The following is a 9518-nucleotide window of genomic DNA, read 5'->3' on the forward strand; positions in this document are numbered from 1 at the left end:
AAGAATATGGAACATCTTCGTCAGCATCCAGTGACTCATCTGAAGATGTGAATTCTGATGGTGTGCAAGAAAATATGAGTGATTTTGAATAATTGTTTAAGACAGTTTATATAACTGATGTATGCATCGTATCTTCAAATAAAATGGATGTTTTCCATATTTTGTTAAATGAGAAGTTATGAAGCATTTTTATGTTGTTGGATTATGTCTTAAGTATGATAAATCTTATTGTTTAAATATCTACAATGCAATATCAAATTAGAGATATAATGTCTCTTTTATTCAGTGTACAAATAAAGACTTTTGAATTCATTCAGTGAAATAATTTGTTCATAATGTCATGTTTTTTTAGTTTTGTGGTTGAAAACATGTTAAATTTATACTTAAGAAAGAAAAATGATATTCTACCAGAAACATTAATGTGTTTTTCCTTAAAAGTTAACTTTGTTTGAGACATAAAAAATTGGTTTTATTAGCATTGTTTAAAAAGTATGAAAATTGACCCTAAAAAAAAAAATCATTATTCCAGTATCAACACTTTTTTTCTGAAGCTATATTTTGCAGGAAAATTTCGTAGAAAATTTCGTAGTCGCTGCCATTTTTAAAACAACCGCAAAATTGACACCTAAAAAAAAAAAACATCGTTCCAGTATACACACTTTTCGTTTTGAGCACTGTTTTTGTGGTTTTTTTGGGGTTTTTGGGCCAGAGTTCTCGTTTTGAGTTTATAGTTCCCGTTTCAAAGTTTACATTGTTTTGATCTTGTGCTGGTTTAACAAGTATTCAATCATGTTGGATGTAAACTAGCTGCCTTGATCAGTGACCAGTTCTCTAGGGTACCCAAACTTGTAAAATATATTTTACCTTAAGAACTTAGCCACCCTCTCCTATGTTTCTGCCTTGATTTCCTTAGTTTCATCCCATTTTGTCAAATAGTCAGTGCACACAATGATGTACTGCTTTTTCTTTGAAGGAGGGTCAATAGGTCTAATGAAATCCATGCCCCACTTGTCAAATGGCTCGAAATTCACTTGAGGTTGCAAAGGCATTTCATCCCTTGGAGTAGGCCTTCCCATCCTTTGGCACTGATCACACTGACTAGTATATCTTCTCACATCTTGATGAAGAGTGGGCCAATAATAACGAGCTTGTAACACCTTGAACGTTGTCCTCTTGGTTACAAAGTGACATCCACAAGGCCCATCATGACATGTTAGAAGGATGTCAAAGACTTCCTCCTCCCTGACACATCTTCTCGGAATTTGATCTAGGCCTAGTTTGAAGAGGTTTCCCCCAATCCAAGTGAATGGGGCACTCTTCCTCACAATCTTTCTTTTCTCTTTGGAGGACAAACTCAGTGGGAAATTTGCAAACACCAAATAGTTTGCTATGTTAGAAAACAATGGAAAGAGAATTAAAATGGAGAATAAGTGTTCATCTGGTAACTGATCATCAACCATTCCTTCCTCCCCTATATGAAAAGTTAATTTGGACAAAAAATCTGCAACAACATTTTCCTTTCCAGGCTTATCAACAATAATTAGATCAAACTATTGTAATAAAAGTAACCATCTAATAATCTGGGCATTCACATCAAGTTTATTCATTAAATATTTAATTGCAACATGGTTAGTATGAACAAATGTTTGATAATCTGTAATATAATGCCTAAATTTGTTCAATGAATGCACAACAGCTAGGAGCTCTTTTTCGGTCACTGTGTAGTTCAGTTCAGCCTTTGACATATTCTTACTAATAATGTAAATGGCATATGGAAATTTTTCATCTGTCTGGCCTAGAGCTGCTCCTATGGATTTGTGTGAGGAATTAGCATGTATATGAAAAGGAAGGGCCCAATTTGGGCCTTAGAGAATAGGTGCAGTGGTCAACTTGTCCTTGAGGGTATCCAGGGCCTCTTGACAGCATTTTGACCATACAAGCTTAGAGTCTTTAGCAAAAAACCCAAATAAAGGAGAAGCTAACTTATTGAAGTCTTTTATAAACCTCCGATAGTATCCAGCTAAACCTAGAAAACTTTTGACATCTCTCTGCTATTGCAGAGGTGGGACCCTTTGGATGATGGCTATTTTGTTTGGGTCCACCTGCAGTCCTTGCTAGGATATTGAATGACCTAGCATAGTCCCTTCAGTCATCAAGAAATCACATTTTTTGGGACTAAGGGATAGGTTGATTTCAATGCATTTATTTAGCACCTTACCTAAGTTGGATATAGCCTCCTGGAAATCACACCCATAGGGTGTAAAATCATCCATATAAATCTATACTACATCATGGACTAGCTCGACAAAGATACTCAAGACTGCTCTCTGGAAAGTGGTAGGGGAATTTCATAGGCCAAAAGGAAGGATCCTATAGGTGAAAATACCCTAAGGAAAAGTGAAGGTGGTTTTATCCTAGTCTTCCAGGCTAATCTAGATTTGATTGTACCCGCTGAACCCATCTAGGAAAGAGAAAAACTTTTTCCCTACCAGGCCATCTAGCACTTGGTCAATGAAAGGTAGAGGGAAATGGTCCTTCTCTGTGGGTTTGTTTAACTCTTTTTAATCAACACAAATCCTCCACTTCCCATTTTTATTTGGAACCAACACCAAAGGAGAGACCCACTCACTGTCTGAGATAGGGTAAATGAATCTTGCATCTAGCAATTTTTACAATTCTTCTTTAACTATATCCTTGAGAGTTGTATTCATTCTCCTTTGGGGTTTTCGAACTAGTTTGAAACCTTCTTTGATATAAATGTGGTGAGTACACACCGAGGGGTGCACTCCCTTCATTTCTTTGTAACTCCAAGCAAAGGCATCCAGATGTTCCTTTATCATGTTGTAAAAGTTTTCTTCTTGGTGTACAGAAATAGATGGGTTGATTTTCAAAGTTCTCTCAGGGCCAAATTATATGGTTTTGACATGGGTAGGGTTTGAATCAGCTAAGCATATATCAATCTGATGGTTGTTCTGGGTTTCCTTTACTACTTCCTCTAACGATAATGTGCTGGGAGTTTGACTTTAGAGTATGTGTTCAATCAAATCATCTTCATCTGGTTGTCCTCCTCCCATGGATGTTTCTAAGGTATAGAGTTGGGATGAATAAAATTCATCTTCTTCCTCGTCCTCCAGCCATAAAGAAATTCATGTTTTAGAGATGGCTGGACAGGAGCATATAGGACCAATTGCTTGGACACATGCCCATTTTTTATAGTCATATTTCCAACCTTAAAGCTAATCTAGGCATCAACAATGGCTAACCAGGGCCTCCCAAGGATGAGAGGGTAACCAGTAAGCTTGGCCTTATGTTGGAGAACTAGGAAATATGCAGGGTACTCCCAAGAGTCAATGGATACCATCACATCCTCCACAATCCCCTCTGGGGTCACTGTGGAAAGGTCTGCAAGTTGCATCAATGTTGTGGTCTTTCTCAATGAACCCTGGAGGTTGAGCTTGAGCATGGTGTCCTTTGTCATCACATTAATGGCAGCCCTGAGATCAATCAAAGTGTGTGGGACAATGGTGTCATTGATGTGCACATCTACTATAGGACTTCCAGGGTCCAAATACTTTGGACAAATTACCTGCCCCAGCATTAAGTCATACAGTTGTCCAATGGAATTAATGGTAGGGGAATCTCTTTTTCACCTCCCTAGATGTTTGAATCACTTCTCCTTAATCAACTCGTTGTAAATAGGTACATCTTTTATAGCTTGGAGAAGTGGAATTTTCACGCATATATTTTTCAATTCTCCCAGAAGTTCAGTCTCTTCCAGGGTAGGCTGGATTAGTTGAGTTAATCTCTTAGGAAAGGGTGGTGGATTTACTTTAGGCACGATTTCCTCTCTTTCTTCCTCACTCTCCCTATGTGGAGGTAGAGGTTCATTGTCCGGGAGTACTCTCCCACATCTTAGGTTGATTTCCTGAATCTCCACAACATAAGGAGGATAGGATGTCTCTCCACTATATACTTGTTGTGATTGTCTATTGCTCGTGTTCAGATTTGGTTGGGTAGGAATCTCTAGTTGTTTAGGTGGAGCAGGGTGTAAAAGTTGTGGTTGAGAAGGTGGTGAAGTCAATAAATTTGGAGCATTGTTGTATGGGGGCATCCACCCCTGGGGTAATGCATTCCACTTAGGCTGTGGCAGAGCATATGGTTGAAATGATTGGCTAGTTGGTTGGGAATGATAATAAGGTGCAAAGGACCATGGAGGAGGTGTAGACCAGGTAAGATGAGTGGGGGGGCCAAGAGGGAATGGATGTGGTCTGGTTGGGGTTGTAATATGCATGGGATGACCCTTGCATGCCCTGCTTGGTAGGCCCATGAGGTCTCCATTGATTTATGTACTAGAGCTATTCAGTCATCCCTTCAGCTCCTTGATATACAACTTTTATTCCAAGTAGCGAAGTGAACTTATCTATGGAGTGGTTTTCTTCACAGACTTAGAAGACTTCAATCAGTTTTAATGGACATTCATTCCTGGGGTTCCTCCTTGTGCATCTAGGGCATAAAATGGCTAAGGCTCTCTCTACTTCCTCCTGTTTTCTCTTAATGTGCATATTTTCCATCTGTAGGGCAAGTGAGTGCAGCATCTCACTCTTAAAATCTTCCAGCATGTTTCTAATTTCACCCTTGATGGATGTATTGGAAGAGGATGGACTGACCATAAGTTGACTACCCCTACCCTTTTTCCTAGTTTCCCTAGAATGGTTTCTAAAGACAGTCTTGATATCTTCATAGGGTAGTTGGTAGATGTCCCCTCCTACTAATAGGTTTAGGGTATCCAAAATATTTTAACTTACCCCCCAAGCAGAACTAGCTTCAGTGACTTAGGGTCAAGTGTGCACCTGGCCCTTTTGTAGCTAAGATGGAATCTTTCTTCATAATCCTCTAGGGATTCATCATGTCGTAAGGTCATCCTAAGTATTTCATCTTTATTGTCTTTAGACGTGTAGTAGTCTCGATACTTTTTGTTGAAGGTTTGCTACATCTAAGCCCAAGTTGTGATGCTATCCCTAGGTAAACCCATGAACCAGTGCAAAGTTGCATCCTCAAGAGTGGATGGGAATACTTTCAACTTCTGCTCATCATTGGTGTAATAATAGGTTTTGCATATGACATAAAACCCAAACAGGAAAGTGTCTGGATCTTCTAAGGTCAGGCCGTGGAAATGAGGAAGGGAAGAGGGGCTTATATTCTTCATCTTGGTATCCCCATTGGTTTCCCTAATGGGGAAGACACCCTCAAATATTTCTATATTTCCTCTATCATTTCTATTTTCAGCCATTGGGTCAGTTGGAATGGGTTCTTATTCTTATTCTCCCCCTATACGCTTTTCAAATATCTCTGATTTTTCACCTAAGGGTTCCTCCAATTCACAGCTACCGAAGAAGAGGGAAGGTTGGCTATTTGGAGTAGTGGGGTTTTTTGGAAAAAAAATTCCCTAAGTCTATTCCTATGAGGCATGAAAGAAGTGTTTTTGTTTTGTTTTTTGTTTTTTCCAAGCTTTAAAAATAATTATAGAATTGAAATTTCAGAGTGAATGAAAACTAACTGACTGAATGAAAACTAACAACTTGAATGAAATCTTACTTGCAGAATGGAAAGGAAAGAAAAGAATGCGGAATGGAAAATAAAGAAAACTAAATTAATTTTGCATAAATGAAACTAATATAAGAATATCAGAGACAAGAAATGGAAGAAAGAAAGCAATAATGACATATTACTTAGATACCTCCCCCGGTAATGGTGCCAAAAAGTGATGATCACCATTATTGTAGCAAGAATGTTGCAACTCCTGGGGATACCAACTTTACTTTATAAACGCAAGGTTCGTACAAACTTGGAGGTGATAGTGTTGTACACACAAGTAAATGTGATGGGTCTGCTCGTTGTCACTACTAAGCTGGCGATATACCACTAAGGTTTTTCAAACCAGACTTCTATGGATTCAGAAGAAGCTTGATTACCAATGAGGGAAAGAGAAATGTACTCTAGGAGAAATCTTGTCTACTGTAGCTGTAAGAAAAAGACTGAAATCAAATGCTAAAACACACCATTTTCTAACTAACTGCTAAGAGGCTATGCTTCAAAAGAATGCTAAGTTAACATGTATGCAATTCTACTATCCTAAGCATGCAAATTCAAAGCATCAAACATTCTATTGTTGTGCATGTAAATGAATAAAATAATTCTGTTTTTCTTTTGTCTTTTTTATGTGAAAGTGTGAAAGCTAATCTCTTTTGGTGATGTGGCAGGTGGCTTAGGGATGATGGTGAATGGCTAGAAGATTAGGGAGAGTAGTAGGGGATCTCTTCTAGCTTCCTAGATGTTTTTTTCCTCAATTCATCCTCAAAATAGGCCACTACATTTAAACCTACAGGATGTCCTGAAAACCTACAGGATCCCTTGTATTTCTACAAGATACAACCGAGAGAAAAAGGACGGCTGTTGAAGGTGATGGAAGGATTAGGGAATGTGGTTGGTGGATGGAATGAGGCAAGGGAGTGCCTAGAACTACTTCAGAACTCAAAACCAAGGTTGGGATATGGTTGGATTTCCTCAACAAGCTTGGAGAAGTTTCCTTGTGAAATGATGAAATTGGTGAGGGTTTTAGTGAAAGTAAAGAATGATCATGAATGGATGAAGTTGGAATGAGGTTGTTGACTATGAAATATCTTTGTACTTATAAAACACCTACATTATATCAAACATTGACATTTTTACCCAAAAATCATGTAAACAAGAAGAATTTCAATTATCTAAGGAAAGCAAAATTTCATGAGCTAGTTGCCTACTTTATGCATGAGGAGAACTTGCAAAATAAGATGGAACATTGATGAGATATAATGTAATACTGAAGGTAGAAGAAATTATAACTAAATCCTATTCTTGCAAACTGATCAAATGCTGGCCTAAATACAGAAAACCCTAAATTCCATGAGAAACTAGAATTTTATCTTTTAGAGGTTGCATAGGAGTTATTTCCTCAAACCATGATCCTTGAAGGAAGGAGTGAGGCAAAAACCACCTATTTACAACTTTTTGATGTTCCTTTATCTCTTCTAAACTTCTACTGAAGTAAAGCACAAATAGAAGCAAACTAATGAAATCTACTCTACTTGGAGTGAAATAATTCTAAAGACAATTCAACCATTAATCTATGAATTCAATTTAAGCATACAAATACAAGAAGAGGAGACTTTTCTCCTAGGGTTGGGCCCTAACCCAAGAGCTTCAACCCTCTGAGTTAACTCAGTGCTGGATCAAGGAATTGCTCATTCTCATTATCAAAATAGAAAATTTCATAACAATGTCTCCCAGAAGTCTTGAACTCAAAATTGACTATTGTTTTTACAACAAAAAATTGAATTCTAATGAGGCTCTAGGCCTCTTTATTTATACAATTATAGTCCCCAATGTTTTCCTTAAATATAGGGAGGCTCAGCTCCCAAACTCGAGATAAAATAGCTCTTTAACTGTCACATAGTTGGATGCCTTTTGATCTCCATGACTTGGTTGCTTGTACTCCAATATAGTGTGATTGATGGAGGAATATTCGAATGAGTCCACAACATCCTAAAGGTGTCCTCAAAATGTAACATGGATTGTCCTTGGGCTACCATGTACCTAGGTGCCAATTCAGGATCAGAGGAGATGAGATTGTGTTTGTTGATGACAACCTTTGTGCTCATTAATTCTACTTTGATGTGTAAGGGCTCCTTTTCTTCCTTTTCCATCACCCTTTCCACTTATTTAGCCTTTGTTTCATCATGGGTCAACCAAGAGGCTAATCCCACCAGTTGCATGTCTCCCAATATTGAGTTGGGGTCCCAAAAATGTATGTATGTGAGGATCATATTGTGCATGTAAAATTCAGTGAGTTTGGCTCATCCTCAAAACTTGCCTTTTTGAAAAATTCAATGAATTGTATGTAGTCTTTGAAAGGTATGGAGACATACTATTCTAGTGTCTTTATCTATAATTGAAACCACTACTCCTTGAGGAAAATGGTATAGGATTTGGATGGTTACTTACATTGTATGGCTTCCATAGATAAACTTGCGATAGTGGCAAGTTGTGTATCTTTTTCTTGCAGCTGATCTCTTAGCCTTATGTTTTATGCCTATAGCTTCTCTCTCATGACTAACCCCCTTCATCTCAAGTCATTCATTTCCTTTCCCATTTCATTAAATTTCTCCTCCATGAGGCCCACATCTTCTACCTTTTTTGATTTTTCAATTTGCATCCATATATGTGTTATGCCTCTTTCCTTTTCCATCTCAAGGAAGATTGGGATAACAAATTTCTCAAGTATAATCCTATCCCCCTCAATAAATTTGTAGTAGGATGCTACATTGGGTTATGGATCAGGATCCTGGAGTTCTTGGGTGGCTTTTTCCTCTTCCTTTGGAGTGGTTTCCTCTCCCTGTAGCCCCACTTGTTTATCTTATAGTAGCCCCTGTTTCTCCTGTAGCAACCGTCATTTCTCCTGTAGCCCTTATGTTTCCTCTTGTAACAGGGAAAATTGTGTCTTGATCCTTTTAAATGTGATTGATATCGTGGTGAGACTCCTCATATGCAACACAAGTTGCGTAGTGTTGGCCTTAGGAGAGGTAACATCCTCAATATTTCCCTCACTAGGTCTCACTTCTTCCTTTTTTCTTGTTTATTCATTAATGGTGATAGGTATTTTTGAAGGAGGACGAGGCTTCACTTGAATTATCCTCATGCTCTTCCTCATTTTAAAATATAAGGGGCCTTGCCTTAGATTCTTTCTTTTGGGCTTGACAAGTGTACCAAGTGTTCCCAATGTGGCAGCTACTTCTTGCTCTGTGCTTCCTAGTGAGAGGCTTACCTATTGTCCTTGTCTTTCTGTCTCTTAAGGTTTGGTGGTATCTTTAGGGTTCTCTCCCTATATTATTTGTTTCTCTTCCTCTCTTTCCTCGGTTTTTTCTTCTTCCTTCTCTTCCTTGGTTTCTGCTTCCTCCTTCTCTTCTTTCCTTCCCTACCCCCAATACTAGAGGTTGGTGTTCCTTCTTGCTATGTGGAGGTAATGACTTGTGTTTCAATGAAAATTTCCCTGTCCATGTCTACAAAGTCAATCTATAGCATAGGATTCCTTAGGTGGCTCAAGGCATCCATAACAATCAGCTTAATGAGGCCATGGTGGGAAATGTGTTGATTTTTCCCTTCCATCACTTCCTAGCTCATTTCAATGATAGACTACAAGACGAAATGTGGAACGCGGAGTCTCTGTGGAGTGGGAAAATATGATTTGAACCTTATCTCATGGGGTAGCATAAAATTATAGGCATACAAATGCTCAACCTCCCCTCACAAGATATGTATTTGAGGATGTGATAGGCTACTTCATCCCAGGGGTAAGATAGGATCTCTCTTCTCACTCCATTTTTATCTTCTATAGTATTTTCTCTATGAATGAAGAAGTTGTTCCCAACTGTAACACTTACTAATTTATCCTCATTTCTCCATCAAAATCCTATGGTAGGGTA

Source organism: Pinus tabuliformis, chromosome 5_2 (assembly GCF_031772625.1).
Source record: "Pinus tabuliformis cultivar Carrire ecotype Pingquan chromosome 5_2, CPIR1, whole genome shotgun sequence".
Classification (NCBI taxonomy): Eukaryota; Viridiplantae; Streptophyta; class Pinopsida; order Pinales; family Pinaceae; genus Pinus; species Pinus tabuliformis.